The sequence below is a fragment of the Sinocyclocheilus anshuiensis genome, unplaced genomic scaffold (genome assembly GCF_001515605.1).
Source record: "Sinocyclocheilus anshuiensis isolate Anshui unplaced genomic scaffold, SAMN03320099.WGS_v1.1 scaffold154, whole genome shotgun sequence".
Lineage (NCBI taxonomy): Eukaryota > Metazoa > Chordata > Actinopteri > Cypriniformes > Cyprinidae > Sinocyclocheilus > Sinocyclocheilus anshuiensis.
The window spans coordinates 1,362,503-1,388,319 of NW_015546101.1; the positions used below are offsets into that span (position 1 = coordinate 1,362,503).

Genomic DNA, 25,817 nt, shown 5'->3' on the forward strand with positions numbered 1-25,817 from the left:
ACAGCAACCGTTCGCGTGTCCGCGCTTAATGCGCATATGCTATATGAAAAGCATTTTAGGGGGCCCTTGGCTTTTGGGGGCCCAAGGCGGTCGCCTACCTTTGCCTAATGGGTAAGTCCGCCCCTGCCTAAGAGTGGTCCAGTACTCAGCGGGGCAGCTGTAACAGAACATGCTAATTTTAGGCGACACAATCAGCTACATTTGTACTTATAGTTTTTCTTTTCTTTTTTTTTTTTTTAAGCACATCAATTTGGTGTGAGATAGGAACGGCTTACAATAAATGATTTGTGTGTACACCTACCATATTTTGGGGACAAATCTGTAACCAGAAGTGAGCAAAATCTGACAAAACCTCCTTTTGGGGATGTCCTCATTTGGAAAAATGTTATATATATTTAAAATAATAAATAAATATATATTTTAAAAAATCTATTACGTTTTTGATTTTAAATGTTTTCCTTTTTAAATGTGCTGAACAAATGGGCTGAACTGAAATGAGGAGGGACATTTTTGAAAATAATCTTCAGCTGCTCTTTTTTTAACATTTGGATCCATCAAACATACTTGCAGAGCTGTAGCTGCTACATGGAGTCAGAAAGTTTTGGTAGACCTTCCCATATTTTATTGTTGTTGTTTTTTTTCGGTGTTGGAGTAATGGTATCTATTCTACTTCTCCACATTACCTCATTGTGATTGGAAACATTTCTGAACACCATATATCAGTTGTTTGTGTGTAAATGTTCGCCATCATTTGTTAATGTCTTTATCTGTCTGGTGTCGGTAAGTTGTGCATGTATGGAACAAGACTTTTTTTCTGCTTAGTTTAAAAAAAGTTGTTTTCCACTGGGGAGATTGTTTTTATTGTATTTATTTATTTATTTATTTTTACCCAAAGATTTTCCATCACATTTATCAGTGCTACTTGATGTATACCAATCTGGCTGAGAGAATGGGGGAGCATACAGAAAAAAAATCTGCTTTAATCTGAATCACATGTCGAGTTTTAGTGAGCCTTCTTCTCTCAACCATGATAATACAGAGGCCTACAGGAGATTGTGGGCTACAGTGACCCAGACGCACACTCAGCATGCCACATTCCTTCATGTTACCTCAGATTGAACTGGCTGAATATAACAGGTGATGCCCATCTAGCTTGTGTATTCTGAGCAGATCCGTGGAGTAAGTCGAATTGATAAGGTGGATTATTTTCAACGGTATTGCCCCCTGTATAATTGTTGTTTAAGCGATGACTAAATGCAGACTGAGTTTGAAGAGATTACAGACCTCACAGCGTTTATTTACCTCTAAGACTGCAATGGCTGTGTTTATTTGATAATAGTCTGTTATTATTGTATCGTGCGCATAATGATAGTGAACGCACCTAGATTTGGTGTGTTTGTGGGGATGGAGTGTGTGAGAATTAGGGGTGGAACGGTTCAACTTACTCACGGTTCGGTTTGTATCACCGTTTTAGAGTCACGGTTTCGGTACGGTTCGGTATGTGCTATGTTTAGGCAAAAACTATACTGTCAAATAAAAATAAAGAAAATAAGAATAATCTATCTAACTACAAGCAACAGCATAAATAAATACAAAAGAGTAAGGTACAAATAAAATAAACAGTAATTTTCAGGTTTTTTTAGGTAGGTCTAACAGTTTTCAGGTACAGAAATTGAATAAAGTAATGAAATGTAAAACAGCATTGCATATTTGACTGTATAAATTAAAGATTAATCTTTATTAAAGTTACAAAAGCTATTCGATCAAGAGCAGTGAGTGATTTCTTTGTTGTTGCTGTTTGATTAATATTAAGAAAGTGCTGTCACTTTAAGAGAATGCACTGATACAGTACGTTCAGCCGGCTATGTCTGCTATAGGATACTTACCAATATGGGCATTTTGACATACTTTTTGTGTGAATTTGTCCATTTAAACACAATACTTCAGAAAATGCTCAATATTTGCACGGGTTTGCGCGCTTCGGATGAGCGCACGCACAAACTTGTCACTGCGCGCGCCCTCTGGTTCTTAAGTGTTTAAACTGGCAAAGCTTAAATGAGTTCAGTTTAACACAGATATCAACGTGTGCTGTTCAGGTCTCACTTGTGCACGAAGCCAGAATGTGCATCCATCAACAGAAACATATATTAGCCGAACCCTGTTTGTTTTACATGTTATTTATAGCCAACAAACCATATTACAGATGCGTTGTCAGATTTAAGTTGAACCGCGGTCCTAGCGCGTGCCGAACCGTGTGTGAAGAACCGTACGGTTCGATTTTTTTCCGGGAACCGTTCCACCCCTAGTGAGAATGTTGCGATGATGGTCTTCGTTTAAAGGTTTGGTTTGTGTGTGCATTAGTGATTTTGTGGCGTTTATGTGAGTGCAGGGCTCTGAAAGATACTAAAGCTGACAAGCTCACTACCACACGAGAACCCACGTTATCTTGTAAAAACTCTCTTAGTAAAGTCTGTTTGTGTTTTTAGCGGGCGGTCTTTCTTGGCTTCTCAGTGTCTGTTGTCGGTCCAGCTTTCCATTAGGCCTACTTTCTCAGACCCAGGTCCCCTGACCTCAGCTTTGCTGTGCTCAGGGCACAAAGCGGGTTAGCTGAGATTTACTCTGTGTTTATGAAGCTGGGGAAACTCTAGAAGGCTGTTTTGAAGATAACGCTTGAGCAATTTTCTCACTGTTGCTGTGTCCCATAAGTTTTAAGTAGCATAATTGCACATACTGCTGAAAGCTCTTTTGACTTCATTTGGCTTTCAACTTCTCTTGAGCTATTTTAATTAACTTTTTTACTAGATTTGTAAGAGGTTCTTATGAATTTCAGCATGAATGGATTTTGGCTTGAATCTGAAGTTCTGCAACTTTATTTTGTGCTTGTTTCAAACAATGAAATCAGGTATAGCTTTTCTCTATTCATCTTTGCCTCTACTGAACTGGCCACGTTTCCATTGATTTGAGAGCTGAATGATCAGGTAACTTACAGAACCTGCCAATAATAAAATATACTTAATACCTAGATTTGAAGGCATATTTTAACATGAAAAGTAATTAATCAGCATATTTAGGCCACATTGAACTGCTTTTCATTTAACACTCAGGATATATAACACTTATAATTCTATTTCGCATGTGTTATTCATAAATAAACAATGAAATAAATAATAATTCTAAATAAAAAAAAAATTCTGACAGACAGGTAAATAATTGCATGTGCCACATCGGGCATTCTGCTTTGGACAGCTTAGTTGATTATAATGAGAGTCATCTAGTTTTGTTTTGCTTCAGTCTAGACAGACCGAGTTTTTGTTGAGACAAACTTCACAAACCTTTTGTGTTAAACAAAATTATCCCACCCCTGGCCTCAGATGTTTGCAGTTCTTGGTTCAAGATAATTAGTTTCAAGGGGAAGCCCTCCATTTTCTTGAGTGCCATTTTTCTCACAGTGGTAATTAGATTTTTTTTTTTTTACACATTAAGTATGCTCTGTTGCCTTTTTATTTATAAAATGTTTTGTAATATGCTCTATCGTGTATTTTTTGTTTGTTTGGTGTCACATGTTCCTTCAGAAATCATTGTAATATGCTGATTTGGTGCTTATTTCTTATTATTACCTTAAAGGGGTCATATGATGCGATTTCAAGTTTTCCTTTCTCAGATATGATAATCAAGCATTATTTAATGATAGAACTTTAGTAATCAGAATTAAAACTTACTGTATGAATGCATATTTGTCATTTTAACTGAATTTAGGATTGGTGGTGGTGCTTAAGATATTGTTGGTCATTCAGTGTTTCTGTAAAAAAAAAGGGGAAAAAACTAACAATAATGCTGATAAGATAATAAGAATAATACTACGAATTCTACTACTAATAACAATATAAAACGCATTCAGGATTAATGAGCTACTGGGTTCATGAATATTAATTATGTTGTCTGTGTTCGCTCGAACTGATTTGCTGAAATCAAAACAGGGACAAGGGATAGATGTGCTCTAGCCAATGAGATTGCCATTTGTGCATTAGTTCCGCCCACTACTGGAGAAACAGGCGTATCTTCTGCTTGTTCTTAAAAGCTGAAGAATTCCAAACAAACTCCGTTATTTTGACAGGAAAATACAACAAAGAATATTGTTTTCATGTAGTGCGTAGATTCTGCATGGTATGTAAGACTCTCTCGCTCTTTCTCTCTTTCTTTCCGGTGTGAGAAACAGTGCTCTCAGCAAAGAGACGACGAGTAATACGCTTTCACACTAGAGTTTACGGTACGTCAAATACATGTACGCTGCGCTTGACGGAGAGTGAAACGCTGAAGTTTATGCTAAACTTAAACTTGAAGTTTATGCTAAACTTAAACTTAGCGTCCAACTCACACACTGGTGAGTAAAATCTAAGAATTTATTAGCCAATGGCTAATGTTAGACATAATTTAGTCGCCCAGAGTGAATTACTAGTCTAGCATTGTAGAGGGTTGTTTACCTCAAACTTTTGAGCAAGTGCATAAGGGAAAATGTACAGTCAGCCAATCATCATAATCTCATAATAAACCCAGACAGGGTGATCCTCCATTTTCATAAATATGAGCTGTGAATTGCATGTTCCCCCCACCTATGTTATTTGATTCTGTTTTTGTAAAAGGAAAAGGAAAGTGACAGTTGTAATGGTATGTGTATATGCTCTCTCTGTATCATATTTTAAAATAAATGTATAAAAAAGACAGGGTGATTGGGACCCCAACCTGAAGGTAGGAAATTGTTAGCATTTCACAGTGTAAATATTTGAGTGATAATACCTGTTATATATTATTAGTATAGAAATATATGGACTCATACACATATGCTCAGTGATTATATGCAGGGGAGGCCCTAATTATTCCTGGATATTAATTATATACTGTACTAGTGGTGAAGGGAATTAATCTGGCTTTAGCTGCACCTCATTAACTCTCTGGCTGTCTATCTTGGGCCACAGAACAGGCATTGTGGGGCAGAATGCTGTCTGTAAGGGCTTGGGAATTCCTTTGAGTGAGCTCGGACTGGTCACGTGACCCTAGGCTGTGAGGCCTGTCTGGGGTGACTGCTATTTCTGTGGGTCTGGGATATAAGCAGAACCAAGGTGTCCTATTTATCCCTCTCTTTCCCCTCTCACTCATCATTTTGCCCGTCCTTCTTTTGTTTCTCTTTCTTTCACACTCTCTCTCTCTCTCTCTTACATACACCCTGACAAAGGGACCCCCTGCTGAATGAGGCTGTTGTTGTACAGTTACACATCATTGTGCTTCTGTATGTGTGTGTGTTTTGCATCACAGATTCTGGCTGTGGAATTCAGATTTGGAACAGCCTCGTTTCGGTTGTTACTTCAGAGCTCTGAACATGGACATTGCACAACACCACGTTATCGAATAAATAAGACCACCTCCCCCTGTAGACAGGCTTAACTTTATGACTGTATTTTTAGTTTCTCCTCTTGTTCATCTTAACATCATTTACTCCTGTTCAAAAGATTTGGGTCAGTAAGATTTTTTTTTTCTTTTAAAGGGGTCATATGATGCGATTTCAAGTTTTCCCTTCTCTTTGGAGTGTTACAAGCTGTTCGTGAATAGATAAGATCCCTAAAGTTGCAAAGACTATAAAGTATCAAACCCAAAGAGATATTCTTTATAAAAGTTAAGACTCGTCCACGCCCTCTTAAAACGCCTCGTTCTAACATGCCCCCACATGTCTACGTCACGATGTGGGAAGATTTACATAACGCCGCCCAAATGTTCACACAAAGAAAGAAGGCGTAACTTTATTGTTGCTGCCACCGCCACCACCATGTTGTGAAGACGCTGTGTGTTTGGTTGCGAAAGCGAAAATTTGCTTTGTTTGGCCTTCCAAAAGAGGACACGACTAGAAATCAGTGGTTAAGTTGTATTTACAACACCATTCCACCCAAATATTCAGATGTGTGCAGCGCATTTTATGTAGGACTGTTTTCTGAACCTGGGAGAGTAGACTACAATGCCGGCTGTTCTGACTCACAGACTGTAAGTACGTTTTCATATTTAAAGGATTTGCCACTGACGATTCAAACGCGAGTTTTGAGCAGTGTAGAGTAGTGCTTGTTGTTTGTCATTTCTCCAATCACAAATGCAGACATGGTTTTATGTTTACGCGGCGCGATGCAACGCGTAAAAAGACAGTATAAATCATTATAATCAGTAATTATGTCCCAATGGATGCAACAAATGCCTAGTTTATAATTGGTTTTATTGGTTTTGTCTCGTCGCTCCGGGACACGGCATCACAGTATGTTAAGGGGCGTAACATTTCCGTCACACGCTTGAGGTATTCGGCCAATCACAACGCACTAGATTGCTGGCCAATCAGCGTACACCTCGCTTTTCAGACCGATGAGCTTTGTAAAAATCAACGCGTTTCAGAAAGGCGGGGCATAGAGGAAAAACAATAATGTACAGTATGTGGAAAATAATGTTTTTTTGAACCTTAAACCGCATAAACACATTTAATTACACCAAATACACAAAATAATGTTCTTTTTTAGCAACATCATATGACCCCTTTAAGTATTTTAACTCCAAATTGTCAACATTTAATGATTCAAAATGGTTATAAGAAAATCTTCAGGTTTTTTTTTTAGACAAACATCATCACAATTCGGTCAGAGAGAGAATGAAAGAGAAAGAGAGTGTGAAGGGCCTTGGCTTCTTATCAGCACATTCCTACCCTGTGGAATTGTGTGTGTCTGTGTATGTGTGTAGGGCAGATAACTCAGTGAGTGCTCATTGGGTCAGTGCAGTGCTGATTTAAAAACTCCTGTGGCAAGGCCAGAATCTGCGGCCTGGTTATCGTCCCTGACCTGCAAGCGCTTTGCCACTGCAAACTTAAAATAAAATGTGTGTGTGTCAAGAGTGAGAGAGAGATAATCCAGTCAGTGCATACGTCTTTACCATGCTTTGAATGAAGAGGTTATTGACTCTAGAGGTGGGTGAACTGCTCTTGAAGAAGTCTTATACTTTAGTGAGTATACAAGAAGACGTACTTGCAAGGGTTTATGTGCTGTTCCGACTGTTCTCCATCTGTGCTGTCAGCTCAGAGATGTTTGGTTGAGTTCAGATGACCTTGCTATTAGTGCTGTGTTCGATACATCGATACAACGATGTATCGTCACAGAGATTTGACGATACGAGTATCGATACAGCTGGCCCTGTATCGATATTGTGGCACGTGTGCAGCAGTGGACCGCGCTTAATTTGAATACGAGAGCACCGTTTAAAAAGTCGAAAAGTGCGAGGCTTCTAAAAAATAATGAATAGAACATAATACATAGGCTACAGCAAGGTTTAATCTGGCCGCAGAGGAACACAACCAGGGTTGCCTGATATAAAGAAGTGTAGTTCATCAAGTGTTTATTTACACGAGAGAGAGAGAGAGAGAGAGAGCGGTAGAGAGAGGGAGAGGGAGAGGGAGAGAGAGGCTGTGTATGTATGAATTACCACCGTTTTGCCGCGTTTCTCTATTAACAGTGAAGCTGCGGCTTTAATTTCTTTAGAAACGATAATGTTACCAGCTCCTTGTTGAGAAAGATAATGTAGCTCTTGAGCGATTAAGCTATTTTATTGATAAAATTGCAGGGCAGCGCTAAAAAGTTTGTGTGCGTGCCCAACGTGATCTGTGTGAGTGACTAAAATCGTCTGTGCGTGAGATACAGTGAAGACAGCGCATTAGTTTAGAACTATTCAAATTTTTATTTTTATTTTTTAATCGTAGAGAGTGTGTTAATTTGTGCAATGATAACCTACCAGCAATGTAAATATGATTTTTTTAATATTGAGTTTTTAAATATATTAGTATGAGTACATTACAATATAAATGTATTAGAACGAGTACATTATTATTTATGGGCTTAAAAACAAGATGCAAACAATCAGAATATTGTACCTGGTGGGGAGTGCCCAATGTAAACATGAAACATATGCCATTACCTATATTGAACTGTGGTACAGTTATGGAGGCCCTTCATAATGCAGAGGTCAGCTGCCTGCTCTGCCAATAGTTAGAAATGGCACTACAGTATGCAGTGTTTAATAAACAGCTGTTTTACTAAATTCTGCTTTGGTGAAATTCAGTGCAGTCCTGTATCGTGATACGTATCGTATCGTGGCCTCTGTATCGTGATACGTATCGTGACTTTGCTGGTGATACACAGCCCTACTTGCTATGAGGGTGCCTGCAAAACACTGTGGCAATAAAGGGTCAGTTAGCATGTTCACATGTTCGATGCTGAATGCTGGGAAAGAGAAGGTTTTATCAGAGGGTCTTGCTTGTTTAAACACATGGAAGTTAGCGAGAGAACTGAGTCACTCGTGGACGTTTTAGACTATTTAAGGTCTTTTATGCAGTTTTGCCACATTTGAGTTGTTTTTTAGAACTCATGATCTCTACTTTGTGTAGCGAGACTCTGCAGGTTCTGGTGGATCTACCAAAAATGGTCACTTTAGGTTATTACGTAAATCAGGAAACCTTCTTAAGATGCCAGACACATGAGGTGTGAGATGGAATTCAGTGTCCTGTATTTGTATGTTAGTGGTTTGCTGGCCTTTTCCTGCTGATGATGGCCTTTCTCAGGCTGTGAGAACGTTTAAAAGAAGCGTGGACATGGTGGAGATTAACTTTTTAATCCTAGTGCACAGGATTAGAGGTTTTTATATTTTTATCTCTACTTCTTCTTTGCACATCAAACATTCAGTCTGTCTGCCGTGTTAGTAAAACATGAGATCATGTTCTTGCAGTTAGTGCTTAATATCCTTTTACATTTTTGTGGTCTTTTCTTAAAGGGGTCATATGATGCGATTTCAAGTTTTCCTTTCTCTTTGGAGTGGGCATTTCTTCTAGATTTTTTCAATACCAAGTTTGGGGTCGGTAAGATAAGGTAAGTGTCATGTTCAGCAAGGTTGCATTATCTTTTATAACATTAAAAATATTTTATAATTTTTTATGACATTAAAAATGTATTTAATGTCATCTGAATGATGATCAAGTTTAAAATGTCCCATCTAGGTTGGTTTAATGTGCAGTGTCAAACATAACTTGATTTTGGCAGTGTTTGGGAAACCTGATGACCCATTTTGTACTCATCGCAATTGTTGCTACTGTAGTGGTACTGGAATTGCACACATCGTCTTTAACTGTTCGTCTTAGAAGGATGTGAGTTGTAAGGGTAAGGTAAGGATCATGTGGGATCAAGGGTAAGGATAAGGAAGGGTAAGATGGTTCAGGATAAAACTGTCGCCTCTGGTATTAACTTCATCAGCTTTTGTGTACAAGATCGACAGATTGAGGAAGTCTATAGTACTGCAATTTGAGAGTGTGTTTTCAGTGAGCTCCACGTGTGTAGATGTCTGAAGGGTGCTTCATCCACTGGGAGTCAGCAAGAGAAGCAGATAAAGTCGCCATGGTTACGCTTACTATTATGACATCATGAGGATGCTGCTGGCATGCTGTTCCACAGGAGGAGCCGGCTTCTGATTGGTTGACAGTGATCCTGCATGCTTAAATTTGAAAGCTTCTGAAGCACGACAGAGGCAGTGGCAGCAACCCCCTCCCTGTAGGCCAGTCTTTCTGTTTACTGTTTCACTCTCTCTTTCTTTCTCTCTCCCGCTCATTCACGGCTGCCATGGGCTATTTTTAGACTTTGATTGTCAAGAACTGCTTAACCAGATTAGACGTCTCTCTGTTTTTCTCTGTCTGTCTCTCATTTTCTCCCCCTTGGCATCATGTGGTTATTATGATACATCTCTGTTAGTTTGTTTCAACTTTGCTATTGATTATAAGATAATTTTTATTGTTTGGGTGCAATGATGCTTTGCTTTGACCCTGAAAATCTAAAGCAGCACATTAAAAGGATACTTCATCCAAAAATAAAATTTCTGTCATTTACTCATTCATTTGGTGCCCAATGACTTCCGTTTGTTCGGACAAAAAACACTGAGATATTTCTCAGAATATCTTCTTTTATGTTGTACAGAAGAAAATCAGTCATACAGGATTAGAATGTCATGAGGATGAGTAAATGATGAATGAATTTTAATGAACCATCCCTTTAAACCTACTGCTAGGTCTTAATGTCTCTATGGCCATGGCTGTGTCGCCTACTTTGGCTATTTGAGCTTAGTCAGTGGGAAGGACAAAGTATAAATGGGCAGATTGTTAGGATTTAATGAATGTCTTTGGATTTATGGATTTATGAAGAGAACCAACTGAAAACAGCAGAGCAGGAGATTGGACAATGATTTCCGTTGTTCACTCTCTTAGTCTTTTCAAAATTGAACACCTTCACCATCTTTAGGCTATATGATCTCATAGTTTTAAGGAACACCTTCACCATCTTTAATATGATTTCATAGTCCTAAGAAACTTGTTTTTAAAGGTTTGAACAGTCTTTGCTGTTTGCCACTAAATTGGTATTTACAAGGAATTGTGGGTCACACAGCTACTCTTGAGATTTGCATAAGCTAACCTTCCTGTTTCTCTGGAAAAAAAGCTTTTTAGAAGTCACCAGAGTGAATGGCTTGAAACGGGATCTGTGTTGAGGACTTTGCATATACTGTATTGGTAATTTGTATGTTTTTATGTTAAGACATTTTACATTTTTCATATATTTTAACACTATATTGTTGACATGTTATTCTATATCATTAGCACAATGAACAGGAAGCCGACAGCACAGAGAATCATAGGTCTGCAGAACAGATGCAGAGAGCTCCTCTGAATCCAACTGTTAAAGGATTACTGCGTTTAAGATGGATTTGGGCTGTGTATGCATGCCAGTGTGTTATGAGTGTGTGCCTGTCTAAGCTAATGGCTGTTTGAAGAGAGAGAGAGTGCGTTTGTACAGCTTTTTAGAGCACAGCCCAGGGACCAAAGCAGATTGTGAGGAAAAGGGGAAAAAATATGGAAAGATCATGTGACCTTAGCATGTTTTAAAAATAACACTGAAGAACAGAAAATAATCCTGCTGACCCATCATTGTGAATATAGGTTAGAGAAGCTATGCTTTAATTTGGATTGCATCAGCAAATTGCAGAATGATGTACAAATATCTAAACACCTGGTGACCGTCTTTGTGTGTATTTTACTTAAATTTACAGGATTTCATGGAATTGAAGTGCTTTTTGTGTCAGTGACCTGACAATGCTAATGGTAATTTTGTTTAGCATCTCAACCCTTCAAAAATAATTGGTTGTTAAAACATCTGTTGTAATTAGGGGTGTGCACAAATAGTTGAAAATTTGAATATTCGATATGTAATTATTATTCCAAAAAATAAAAGCACTATTCGAATTTTACTATGTTTTGCTTTGCTGGCCGTAAATATTATCGAAGCTACTAAGTTAGAATGACCTTCACTTTTTAGAACCAGATGGTGGTGTACTGACATCTACCTCCAGGGGCTAATAAGCAATGCTAACCAGCACACCTTGACTTCTTTCACGAGATCTATAGCTGTGATGCTTCATGTTGTCCTTGATCATGTGATCTCAACTGCAGTGGCAGAGGATGGGGGCATGTCCCAGAAACAAAGGATTAATAACAGCGATTGAGTGATTTGATGATCATAGGTGGCTCTTTGTTCAATCCTGGTTATTAATCCTGGAAATGAACTTGATGGTGGTGATCTGGTGTTAAATCTCAAAATGTTTGTTGAAATTCATTTTCAAAAACACACACTACTGTTCAAAATAGGGGTGTGAACTAGTGATCGACCGATATTGATATTTTATAACCGATACCGATACCAATTATTTGCATGTTTATGTGCCCGATAACCGATATGCAGAACCGATATTTATTTACTGTTATAAAGTAAACAAATGACTGAGTGAAGTCCATACTTCACTTTGGTTTTTCCTCCTTCAGTCGTCTTAAAAAAAGTGTTGAAAATTAGCAGTCTTTGTTAAATTTAATCTGCACATTACAACAATAAAAAAACATTTTATTTAAAGCATCAGCAGCAACACTAATATTAACAATAAGCAAAATAATTGTAGAAGGTCTAATGTTTTCAAATGGAGAAAATAAATAAAGGAAAGGAGTCATATCAACTTCATTTTAAACTACAGTTTTAGTAGGTTTATAAGATGTTTAATAGGTCCAGAGTCAAGAATAATTCACTGGATAATGTTAATTCACTGAATAATGTTCTCTGGAATATTGGAATTTAACAAACAAAACATCGTATTTTATTGCATTTCTCAACTGGAATGTTATATCAGAATTATTAATAATGTTTTTGTGATGTTTATTAGTGAAATAATTGTTATATAGTAAATGTTAATACAATTTAGGGCGTTTTTAACAAGTGAATCTTGTTAAAAGTTACATGCTGTGGCCGTGCTGGAGCATTTCCTGAGCATCAACCCGGTGAGTGAACAGCAATATGAAAGCGGCTTCACGAGACTAATGATGAGCATAGACAACAGACAGAATTAAATTTAGCACTTTTATTTCCAACATGCACTCATTCATGGCTGTATTATTTAAATATCGGTAAATCGATATATCGGTCGATCTCTAGTGTGAACCTACACTTGTCTCATGGTTCGGTTACGATTATCATGTCATTGATTCGGTTCAATTCGATATCACGATGCATCACAATACATTGACGATGCACTGCATTCTCAATTTTACTTCACATGTACTCAGTTTTGTCAATAAATACAAGCAGTCAGATATATGATCTATACATTGTTTCTCAAGTTAGAGGTATTACCCCCTGCATATTTTATTGTGCGTGACATGATTTACACACAGCGTGTGTCTTCTCCAGGTCGTGCTTACCAGGTTGTTCATAAAAGCCGAAATGTGCCCAGATGTCGGCTTTTAAAGTAGTTGGAGCATTTTTTATTACTCGCACTCACGTCTCGCCTCCCTCTGCCATTAGGCGCGTTCGATTTGAAGCGCCACTGTGCAGAATGATCAGTGTATGACATAAACCGCGAGAGCGATTCGAAAGCATAAGGATCTGTCTGCTACTTATCACTCTCACGGTACTTATATACGATTCAAGCTGAACGCGCCTAATGTATGCTACCGCGACAAAGCACATATGCGAAAATGACGTCAGAAAAGCATCAGTACGTTATAATCGGTTATGGTCTATTACTGAACCAATGCCGAATCGTCCTCGTCTGCATCGCGATGCATCGTAGAAACGATTAATTTCGACACCCCTAATTCAAAAGTTTGGGGTTGGTAAGATTTTTTAATTGTTTTTGAGAAAAAGTCTCTTATGCTCACAAAGGCTGCATTTAGGCCTACTTGATTAAAAATAGAGTAAAAAGAGTAACATTCTGAGATATTGATACAATTTAAAGTTTTTTATTGTAATATATTTTAAAATGTGATTTATTCCTATGATAGCATAGCTGAATATTCAGCATCATTACTCCAGTCTTCAGTGTCACATGGTCCTTCAGAAATCATTCTAATATGTTGGTTCAAGAAATATTTCTTATTATTATCAATGTTGAAAATGGTTGTGCTTCTTTTTGTGGAAACCAGTGTATATCCCTGTTGAATAAAAGTCTTAATTTCCTTCTAAATAAATAAATAAATAAAAAATCATACTTACCCCAAACGTTTGAACAGTAGCGTGTCAAATTATTCTAAAGTAAGGAAAAAAAACTGATGCCAAAAGGCAATTGTCTCTTTTAACTGTCAGACTTCCATTCAGCCGCCATCCTGCATTCCTTCATACATTACAAGCTCTAATCAAAATAATTTGTTTCCATTTGCTTTATTGATGTTAGGGCTGCACGATTATGACAAAAATCATAATCGTCGATTATTCCTTTGAAATTGTAATTGCGATTATTAATTTGCGATTAAATGAATGATGTTTACACCTTTGTTTGAAGCAACTGCATGCCCTATTTTTATATGAAAATAAGCTGAAAACACTAACTGAAAAACTTTGTGCTTTTCTATAGTAGTAAGCCTCAAATGTCAACTATACATCGGATTAGTTTCTCTTTAAATAAAAAGGTAAAAATATTTTCCTTACTAGTATAGTAAGGAAATTCCTTACTAGTAACCATAGCGACAGTGACCAAAGTAAAATCAAAGATGGCGACGTCCATAAAACTGAAAGTCTTATCACTTTCTTACACGACAGGAGTCCAATCGAGCCGCGAGTTCTTTAGTCAAATCTTTAGTAAAAAATGTACAGGTGTGAGTTCGGTTACAGAATGCGGTTGTCACGCTCGTAAATAACCGAACTGTGTGTGAACGTAACCGTATTAAGGATTCAAAAACAGGACTGACAACCGCATTCTGCTGCTGTGTGAACGTGGCCAATTAGACCACTTGCACGCTAGAGAAAGCTCTGATGGAGCGTTTGATGGATAGGATTGTGTAAGATCTTGAGGGTGTAGGAGAAGCCAGGTCAGTTTGAAATCAAGCAGAAAATCAACAAATTTGATTTCTGAAAGCACTTCAATTCCCATTGTATTGCAGTTTGTTTTAACTTTTAGTTGCATCACTTTTGCAAATTTGCATTTGAAAACAGTGAATTGGTATGATTTATGTCTAACACAATGTAAGTGCCCATAGAGCCTTAAATAAAGTGATCTTTTGCGTGAGTGTGTGTGTCCTTGTAATAAACACATACTGCAGTTCACTGCAGTAGACAGCATGAATGTAAAGAAGCTGTAGGTAGCAGACTGCACACAGTCCAGGGCTGAGCATGAGCAACAGTGTCTAATTTCCCCCATCACATGAGCAACGGTGTCTAATTTCCCCCATCACTGACACCCCCACCACGTATTGTGGGTGTGTTTCTCTCTCCCTCCCTCCTGCACTCTCTCTCTCACACACACCACACGTACAGAGGAAGAAGCAGAGAGGAACTACTATTGCAGTGGGAATTTTTTTTCTTTACACAAAGCAGGATATCATCTCTCTCTCTGCCTGACGCAAGTGTACATCCATCCTAAGAACATGTGGAGTTGCTGCCTGTCATCCTAATGAGGGATCTTTAGTATGCCGAAGGAACAGGCTCTGTGCTCACACACCGCCGCCGGCCACCTGACTCTTTCTGTGTGGATTTACATTAAGCGGGCAAGTGCAGAGTACACCCCTGCAGTCTCTATGGATCTTGGCTGAGACGGAAGAAATGCATGGAGAGACACACAGATCTTTGTTTTTATAACCTGATTCAACCAACTACCGCCCTACTGTGAGTGTTACACTCTGCAGCAGAGAGGATTATGCCATTTTCCACGTTCAACAATGTTTGTACTTGTATCTCTAAATGTGTTACACAGAATTTGTGGATGTTCTCAGATTTCCAGGAAAAAAATCCAAAAACAATAGATCTGTCTGTGATATTTTTTGAGAGTAAAAAAAATGCTAGAGACCTGTGCTTAGAAAACATCTGCAATGTTGTGTCATCTCAGGGAATGTGAAGTCGTCAGATTTACTGATCACTGTTTGTGCTTTGCAGGATGGGCTGCAGTAAAGGTGGCCTGTTGTGCAACTAAGACTGGATTTACACTGTCAACCAATTGCATTTTTTTCTTTAGATCGGATCGTGCGATTTAGAAAAATAATTTCTTTAGATAGATCTTTTGCATACGTGCCCACAGCAAAAACCATGTGGTGGTTGGTCACTTTCAGATGTTGTTTTGATACATCTGATATCTGTCCATCCCATCAACATTTGATATCTCTGATTCTCGTCTTATTCGTCTTATTCGTACATGTTTCATCATTGTTAGCCAACATGATTTGAGAGGCTTGGTCTGGTGTAAATTAGGCATGGGCCTATTACCGGTTTCAAGGTATACCGCGATTTGAAAATTTCACGGTTTCAAAACCACTAATATATTCTGTTATACCGTTCCTGCAGTATGCGCTGTTTTTCATGTCTCCTCAAAGACTGAAAGTGGAATCCCTCAGGTTGAGTGCAGTGTAAAGAGTAACACGACCCTCCTCCTCCTGTTGGTGCGAGTGAGCGGTCAATCACGTGTGTGTAGGATGACCGAACTTAAGGAGCTTCCCCTGGAGCTCACTCGATCGGTAACCGGCCGTTTTTTGTCTTATTGCAAGCAACTCGTCTCTGTTCTGGACTTGCACAAACTGCGTTTCCTAATATTCTGTATGTTGCTGAAAAACAAAATATATTGTGTTCAGCGGGAAAAAGTTTTTTTTTTTTTTACCCAGTCATTTAAAAATAGCACATTTTAGAGCTGTAACGACAATACCGTGATACCGTGTAAATCATTTGGCACTCAGATAAGTGTAGTGAATTAATTGGAATTTCTACATGTGGATCATTCAGGGCAATCCCAGGATGGCAGCATTAGGATGCTGGGCTGCCCCTGATACAGGAGGGGTGTGTGTCCACCCCTTACTGGACCAGTCTCCTGTGCATTTCTCTGATTGTCTATTGTCTTAATTTGCTCAATCTGTTGGGTGATGCAACTATTCAAAACCATTTTTTTAAATAGATCAAGGATATACAAAATGGTCATATTCAGTGACACCTCTGACGACTACTGGTAAAAAGCTAACTAATGATGCTAGATAAAATTAAACACTCTCGGTAATTAATACTTTTATTCAGCAAGCGTGCAAATACATTTTTTTTTCTATTTCAGATCATTTCTGCTATTTTCAGTGAAATGTAATTTTTTCAGAATTCATCAAAGAACAACAAGTAGCAGTTTCCACAAAAGTATTAAGCTGCACAACAGTTTTTAACATTGATAATAAGAAATGTTTTTACTGGAACCAAAACCGTATTATTCAGCTTTGCCATCACAGAAATAATTTACACTTTAAAATATATTTAAATAGTAAACGGATATTTTAAATTATAATCATATCTTTACTGTATTTTTGGTTAAATAAATACAGCTTTGGTGAGCACAAAAGACTTTCATTCACAGACATTTAAAAACCCTATTTAAAAGCCCTTTTTTTTAACAGTAGTGAATGTCTTAAGTTGATTTAAGTAGACAAAAAATCAGGACTAAAATCTCTCTGGTCTTTAGTGCACTCAGTAATTGCTGACATAGGCCCTGTCCCAAATGCCCCCTAAGCCCTTGCAGCCTTTTTTCAGGTCCATGCTTTGAAAATGTAAATGTCACATAGAAAACGCATAGCAGCTACTCATGTTTGCCCTTAAGAGTCATAAAAAGACAAATGGCACAGTGGCCATAGTGAACATGTTTTTGCTTTTGCTTCATGTGCTCAATTACAGTTTATATCTATGCGTTCTCTCTGTTAGTGTGAGATTTGGTCATTTATATTTTTTTTCTTTTTTTTTAAATATTCAAATTATTCATAGGTTGTTTTTCTTTTTGTGATGTGTACAACATCGTGTTTTGTTTTCAGTGATGTTGGTGCAGTTCAAGGCAGTTCCCGTAACGGCTTGGGTGTTTTCTTTTAAAGTTGAAAATACTCCCTGCAAACAGGAAGGAGCTTCCTGCAGTAAATTCCAGCTCTTGGTTGCGTCCTGTCCAGTCCAGTCAGAGCTCTGCTAACACTCTGGTGTCAACTGTTTCTTCCTAAACATGCAACTTTCTTATAACAGGCACACAGATATTCTAGTCAGTATTCTAGGTGAGGTCTGTGACTTTACTGAATCATCGGTACAGTAGTTTGTTTGAGGCTCAAGTTTCTACAACATGAAAATGCAAGAAACAAAAATGCAATTGCAAATTGGAATTGAAATATAAATGAAAATTTATTAATGAATGTGAACCTGCTGTTTCAGTTTAGCTGTTTTTACACCAGGTTACCCGGTTTGGGTTTATCCCAGAGGAAGGCTAATGGGTCATTTCCTGTTCAAAGCAGAAAGGACATGGTCAGCACCTTAACCGACAGGAGATTTAAGCAGAAATGAGCCTGAATGTCTAGAAGGGAAACAAAGACTGAACATTGCTCTTTAATTGCTGCAGAATATGCCAAGATTTCATTTATACATGTCATGCCCTAATATTTTTATTTGAAGTCTGTAATTTGTGCTTTAATGTGGAAAATAGTTTGTGTGTGAGTGTGGCTTCTATCATGCTGACATGTGCATCATCAATAATAGATTAGTGGTTCAGGTTGAAGTCTCTTTCACAGTTCTACATTACTACTCTTACATCTGCTGTTTATTATCTCCTCCACACTAACACACTTCTTAGTCTCCTTTTTTGAGATGGCTCTAATTTCAGTGGTTGTAGCAGCTGAGAAGTTTCATAGGAAAGCAAGCCAGGCTATGTTGTGTTAATATACATGTGTATTTATTTAATGTAGATGTGAGAATGAGTTTGCTGGAATGTTCTTTGAGAGAGAGTTCAGTTACACGCTCTGGTACATCTGGACCTCCCTGCTGCATTGCAAACCAGTCGGTATTATTCGAAACACTGCGCAGAAACCTGTATTTAGACCGTAAATTATAGCTATGCTGTTTTAGTGTGTGCTGCGGGGTCTAACAACCAGGACACTCATTAATTTAACAGCTATGAGTGCCGCAGCTCACTAGCAAACACCCTGAAACTGCTTATTGGCATCAAAATCCAAGGTGCTGCTAAACAGCAGCCGGTTTCTGCATCAATTTTATCGATCCAGTGAGAAATCACTCAGAGTATTAGTGCACCACCTTTTAATCTGCCTGCCTGTTTTAGTGAAGCTGTTGGCCCAGAAAAGATGGTAGCTGATCTACTAGAAAGCCTCTCAGTTTCACCTGGCTGTCAGAGCTCACTATTAGCTGTCTATCTGGGCTCTTTGAACCCCTACTCTCTTTCTGGCAGGTCTGAGGTCTACTTGAAACAAGCAAGAAGACTCTTTAGTGGAAGAACGATTCTTTGGCTCTGAGCGGGACTGCCAATGTCTGCCATTTTTTTCTTGGCGCAGCACTATTTCAGCTAGGCCTCAGGCCTGAATAAACGTGAATGTATAAATATACCCAGGCGTTCTTGTGCACAGAACGACTTATTGTTTTCTGCTGCTTGTAGGGAATTATTAGATCACTGCTGTGTTTTAGACTCTTTTTTTTTTTTTTTAGTCTTGCAAAATGAGACCTTGGTTTGATTTGCCTTCAAGAGATTTTGTTTGGCTGCAAAAAGAATTTACATTTGTGTGGGCTAGACAACTTTTTGGGTGAAAATAGATTCAAAATCTATAATTTAATAGGAATAAAGTGGAATTTTAATCTCAAATCGGTCGAATCTGCAGAGGTTTCTCTTAAGAAGTATTTTAGGAGTCGGGTTTTATCTCTGTTGAGCTGCACACCACTCAGATTTCAGAACAGTGTGCTTACTCTGAGCTCTGTGTTGTTGTGATTAATTAAAAGATAATCTCATCAGATTAAAGAATCCGAAGTGTTTAGCCTGACTCATTTAAATGGCCTCTAGCACTGTGAAGTGAATCTCCTGCCTGACTGTTACCTAACCCCACACACTCTTGACAATCAGCTTCCATATATCCATGTTTTCTCAGCAGAAATGAAATTCCAGGAGTTTAAAGGGATAGATCACTCATAAATGAAAATTGTCATCAGTTACTCATAGGGATGCTCATATTGACCATTTAACCATTAACCGAAAGTAAGAATTTTGACCGATTAATACTATCAATTAAACGGTTTAAAAGGTTTTTGTAACAACGTTAAAAGCTCAGGGAAGTAGGAGGCAGGAACCGGCGAACATTTAAATCTAACACTTTAATAATCAAATTAATGAACACAAAACGAAAGTAAAAGTGGCAGCCCCTCACAGACAACTGCCACATAAAACATAATAAAACTAGAGATGCACCGATCGATCGGCCAGGGATCGGAATCGGCCGATTTTCCTCATGATCGGCCCGGATCGGTGATCGAAATCAGTGGCTAACTGCGCTAAAACGTTCAGATACATACAAAATTGTCAAAATGCCCGTCTTGATGAGTATCCAGTTAAACACAGTCAGTTTTGGAACGTTAAATAGTTGAGAAAGAGAACGCATGATGTGTAACAGTATATTGGGTCCGTGGATAAACTCTTAAAGGGACTGCAGTCCAATATTCCTGCTGCTGTCTGTCATGTTAATCAAAGAACAAGAGACAAAGAAAATAATTTTCTGCTCTTGACTGAATACGTTTTATAACTTTAATGGTAAACATTAATCTGTATTTAATTTTAACTGAATAAAAACTTACTTAACCTGAAAAACTTAAGTTTCATAGCTCTCTTTATTCTATTGCATTTATTTGCGCTGTTGTTTGCAAATTTTTTTTATTTGTTCTTATTTTATTACTGACTTTTTACTTGTGTTTAGACTTGTGCCGGTATTCGGTAATGCGATATATCCCGGTAATGAATATGCACGATATTGTTATCGTGGGCACTTCTAAATACCGTGAATAATTATATATTACAAATAACAGTATATTGGGTCCGTGGATAAACTCTTAAAGGGACCGCAGTCCAATATTTATGCTGCTGTCTGTCATGTTAATCAAAGAACAAAAGACAAAGAAAATAATTTTCTGCTCTTGACTGAATACGTTTTATAACTTTAATGGTAAGCATTAATCTGTATTTAATTTTTACAATGAAGACTACAGAAATTAAAGTAATCAAATGTAAAATAACACATCAGTTATTTTACATTTGATTACTTTAATTTCTGTAGTATTTCTTAACTGAATAAAACCTTACTTAACCTGAAAAACTTAGTTTCATAGCTCTCGTTATTCTATTGCATTTATTTGTGCTGTTGTTTGCCATTTTTTTATTTGTTCTTATTTTATTACTGACTTTTTACTTGTGTTTTTTTATGAAAATAAAACTTTGCGTTGAAGAAAAGTAGATTTTTGTTTGTATGTGCTGTCAATTATAGTTCTTAGAAAGAAAATCGGAATTGGCAAAAATAGGTATCGGCAGATCACACTAGCGGGAAATCGGAATCAGCAAAGAAAATTGCAATCGGTGCATCTCTAAATAAAACAACAACATAAATAGTCCAGGCCTGGTCCTCTCTCGTCCTTCACTGTCATTACTCCTCTTTTTATCCTTCCGGATCTCCTCCGTGGGACTCGAGACCAGTTGATGAAAAGTTGATGAAAAGTCCCGAACTGCAGATTGATGGGGTTTTTGTGGTAGCATGATGGTATTATTTGCCGCAGGTCTAACAGTTAACAGGCAGCGCTCCTGTCTATCCGCACAGAATGTCGACATGTTACTTTTTTTAATTAATTTTTTTATAAAAACTAGACACGTTGTCCACTAGGGGTGTCGAAATTAATCGTTTCTTTGATGCATCGTGATGCAGACGAGGACGATTCGGTATCGGTTCAGCAATAGACCATAACCGATTATAACGTACTGACGCTTTTCTGACGTCATTTGTCGCATATGTGCTTTGTCGTGGTAGCATACATTAGGCGCGTTCAGCTTGAAGCGCTGCTGCGCAGAATGATCAGTGTATGACCAAGTACCGCGAGAGCGATAAGAGAGCAGACAGATCCTTATGCTTTCACGGTTGATGTCATACACTCATCCTGCACAGCACTGCTTCAAATCGAACGTGCCTAATGGCAGAGGGAGGAGAGACGCGAGTGCGAGTAATTAAAAATGCTCCAACTACTTTAAAAGCCGACATCTGGCCACATTTCGGCTTTTGCTTCGAGTGTCTCGAAAACAGTGCCATCTGGTGGTTCATAAAAAATATAACAGCCAAAAGCCTGTGAAAAACGCTCCGTAGGATGAGGCATCTACCACATATTCCACAGATCGATTCAAGTTACGTGCACAAATAAAAGCCTAACAGTGTGTGTGTTTGTGTTTGTTGAGTTTCTGATAAATTCATTTACCCATTAAACTGTGCAATTTAATACCAGTACGAATATAAGTATGATGTAATAGAAGAATAATGTACATATATGAATTGCATATGACAAATATTGAATTGTTCTGAAATAATTTGTATTCTTCATATTACTTATATGACTGGGTATCTACAATGTAACTGAATAAGTCCGAATTAAAACTTATTCGTAAAGTAAGATCTGGGAAATCGAACATTTCGACACGCGATTCGCATGTGACTGGACAGAAAGTGAAGCTTCATTTGTCATTGGTCACGTGATTTATATGACAATTAACAACACAACACAAGCTTTGAATCAAGGATTCATCTAGCACGACCATTTATTCTCTAGCACGCCCATTTATTCTCGACACAAGCTCCGATGCATCGATTCAAACATCACTAGCAGGGGATAATACCACTAACTTAAGAAACCAGGTCAGGTACAGTTCATATATCTGACTGCTTGTATTTATTGACAAAATTGTATAAATGTGAAGTAAAATTGAAAATTGAGGATGCAGTGCATTGTCAATGCATTGTGATTAGTGAAAAAGTGAAAGTGAAAGTGACAGTGACGTGACATGTGGCCAAGTATGGTTACCCATACTAGGAATTAGTGCTCTGTATTTATCCCTCGTAACCGAACCGAACCATGAGACCAGTGTAGGTTCACACCCCTATTGTCCACTGAGGTATGCCTGCTATTTATTTTTATGTCTGACGGAAAAAAACAAGACTATGCCAGTAAGCGCATAGAAGGATTCAGTGTGTTTTCTTTTTGTCTTGATCTTAATTTGTTAATTATTTAAGTGATATATATTTAGTGTGGGCCTATTTATTTTATTCTTTTTTTTTGTTATATTTTATTCAGTTTTTCTCTGTTCTCAGAAGCGCTGCAGGTGCATGATAATTTGAGGATGTGTGAATCCAGGTTTTGTTGTTGCTCTGTTGCTTTGTATGCTGCTTTTTGCACGTTAAAATAAACCCGTGAAAAATATCTGTTTGTATTTTTAATGTATCACAGATACTTGTCCATTCTATTTTTATGTAATGCTAATTTATTATTCTAATTTTATCAGTTAACGGTTAATGTTTGGATAATGAGCAGCAGTTGTCGGTCAGGAAAATTAACCAAAATGAGCATCCCTAGGTACTCGCTCTCATGTCTTACAAAACCCTGTCATTTAACTTTGAAACAAAAATGAAAATAAGGTTTTAATGAAACCTTACAGAATTCTGTCCCTCCATTGAAGGCCCATTACACTAAAATGTTGGCGCTTCAACATTCATAAAGACATTGCAAATGTAATTTAAATGAATTGAGTTGGTAATCCAAGTTTTCTGATGAGACACAATCATTTTACATGTTGAACAGATTTAATTTAGGATTTTATTTCTAAGTAATTACTGATTGATTCAAATACATAGAGCACATTAGAAATGGTACATGGAAGCACACTTGATGCACGAGTAAACCAATGAGGTTTGTTCTGTTTTTTTTTTTTGTTTTTTTTTTACAATATCTTCATTTGTGTTTTGAAGATTATTAAAAGTCTTATCGGTTTGTAACAACATGAGGGTGAGTAAATGATGACAGAACTATCTGTCACCGTCATCAGCTGGTGCGCCCAAGATGGCCACGAGAGGACACTTCTGTGTCTTTGTGTGAGTACACGGCTTGTCGTGTGTTTGTTGGTGCCATGTGCTCTCCTGTCTATTGTCTAACCCCCATCTTGCCCATCTTGTTACCTAATTATTGTTTATTTGCCTCACCTGCTTTCCCTTGTTACCTTCTTCTCATAGGATAAGAACACACAGTCTCATGAATAATTTAATAGACACCTACGCATCATCGATGTACTATAGTCCATTGCCGCATCACAAATTGTGACATCAACACGATGTAGATTTTAAACCCGGAAGATGAAAATAGCGCAAAAAAGCTTAAAATTAACCAGTTTTCTCCCATAGTTAAAATTATTGAATGCTAACATTGTCTTCTATGATGTGCAACACATACACCTCTGCTAAAATCTCAGAAAAAGTAGTCTGGGGTTTCATGACCCTTTAAGGCTGGAATACACTACATGAATTTTCAACACTGAAATGTATTTTAAAACACTAGTCAGGCTATGTGAATGATTACAGAGAAACACTCGTACTCAGGCCTCGTACAATAAACTAAGAATCACACACTACCAGACTTTCATGTTGTTCAGAACAAACTCCTGCAGAAACATGCACCTCATTGCTAGGAGACACATGGCAAATAACAACAATATGTGTTTTAAAATTAGCTTAAAATATCATGTTGTAAACATATTTGATATCCTCTGACTGGACGGATTCATCGTCTGAAGCTAAAAATCAGACTCTGTGCCCATCTTACACTACATAATTTTCTGTGAAATTTGTCAACTCAGATCTTCAGGTTGGCACTGATTTTTGGTGTCTAGTGTTGACTTGTCTAGACTGTATTCAAAAAAAAAAAAGTAATTTAGTGTATTCCAGCCTTTATCGTTCCACTCCTGACCTTGCCTCAGCTTTCACGCAGGCGTAATGGGGCCATTCTTCTGAAGCCTGAACAGTCTGCTGTTCATCTGCCACCAAGCACAAGAACCCCTAGGCCTCTTTCTCTCTATCTCTGTCTGTCACATGACTCACTGCATGGGCATTTTTCTCATGGTTGAGGCCCCTGCTCTTGGCTCTTACAGTCCGATGAATCCAGCACCTCTGACCCTACAGACAGATTAAAGGAATGTGTGGATGAGGGTCAGAGGAGGGGATAGAGGCACGGTGAGATTGTGGGAGGTAGATGCTGTTCAAATAGGTCAGATCCTCTCACAATAAAGCCTGACCATGAGACAGGGGTAGAAATGGGGGCATGAACTAAATATTGCCCCTGTGCCAATTAGGACCATGAATGAGATGCTTGCTAAGCAGGCATTGCCTGCATTCAGGCATTCAACATTGCCTTTAAACAGGTCAGAGGGTTAAACTGTGTTTTCAGTGCAGATATGCTGGATGTTTAAGTTTGATGTACAGCACACAAGGGGTGGGTGATATAGGGAATATTCATTATGTGTTTTATCATGATTGTGCTGTTGTTATAGAATTAAGCATTTTTAAAGAATATTTGTTTAATGTTTTTTCATATTAAAATGTTTTATCGTTTATGTCTTATATTGACATAAGGAAATATTTTTAAAAAATTAAAAAAATGTAATTAGACATACACAAAGTGTGCAAGACAAGTGCTTGAGTCTGTTTTGAAGCTCTCAGACCTACTGCAATAATTTATCCAGCCTGGCATCTACAGTACAGGAGTGAAGGAGCAGAAGAACAAACCATTCACCTCAGCTCAGGGTTAGAACTATAAATATCCTCTGCCCTTTCTCTCCCTGTCTTTATCATTCCCTCTCTCTTTCTCTGTATCTTTCCCTTCTGACTTGTACCAGCGCAGCTTGTTCATGTTGTAGCAGTTTGTTTATACGGTGTGTGCATTGAAGGCAGAGACATGTTCACATGTTCAAGCATGAGTGAGAGAGCTGTTATCTGTTTGGTCAGACAAGAGAAGTTGAATGTCTCAGGTGCCCGGGGCATTTCGGGCAGGTGTTCTTTATAGTAATCACATCACTCTGTTCTATTTGATGGGGATCCTGTCTGTGTTATCCATCTTATTCTTCAATGCGGAAGTAAGCCTATGGGCGAGACTTCCAGTTACACTGGGTTTTTACAGGCTTCATTTATGCTTCTGTTCTAAAATGAGGATAGTAGCTCCTGATAATAGCTGCTCCAGTCTTTGTAGTGTTGTTGTTTTAGTTGTGTATGTGTTTGTGTTTGGCGTTCATGGTCATAGTCAGCTTTGCAGCACTGTTTAGCCCTCTGGCAGCCTTTGCTTAGACCAACACACACACACACATACAGATTTACTTCAAGCATAGAGAGCTGGTCTGGTAAA

The 25,817-nt window shown here is 38.0% G+C and overlaps 1 protein-coding gene across 1 annotated transcript in view; it reads left to right on the forward strand.

Annotated features, from left to right (window-relative positions):
• Positions 1-25,817, forward strand: part of LOC107700442 (tight junction protein ZO-1) — a 119,222-nt gene that overhangs the window by 52,277 nt on the left and 41,128 nt on the right.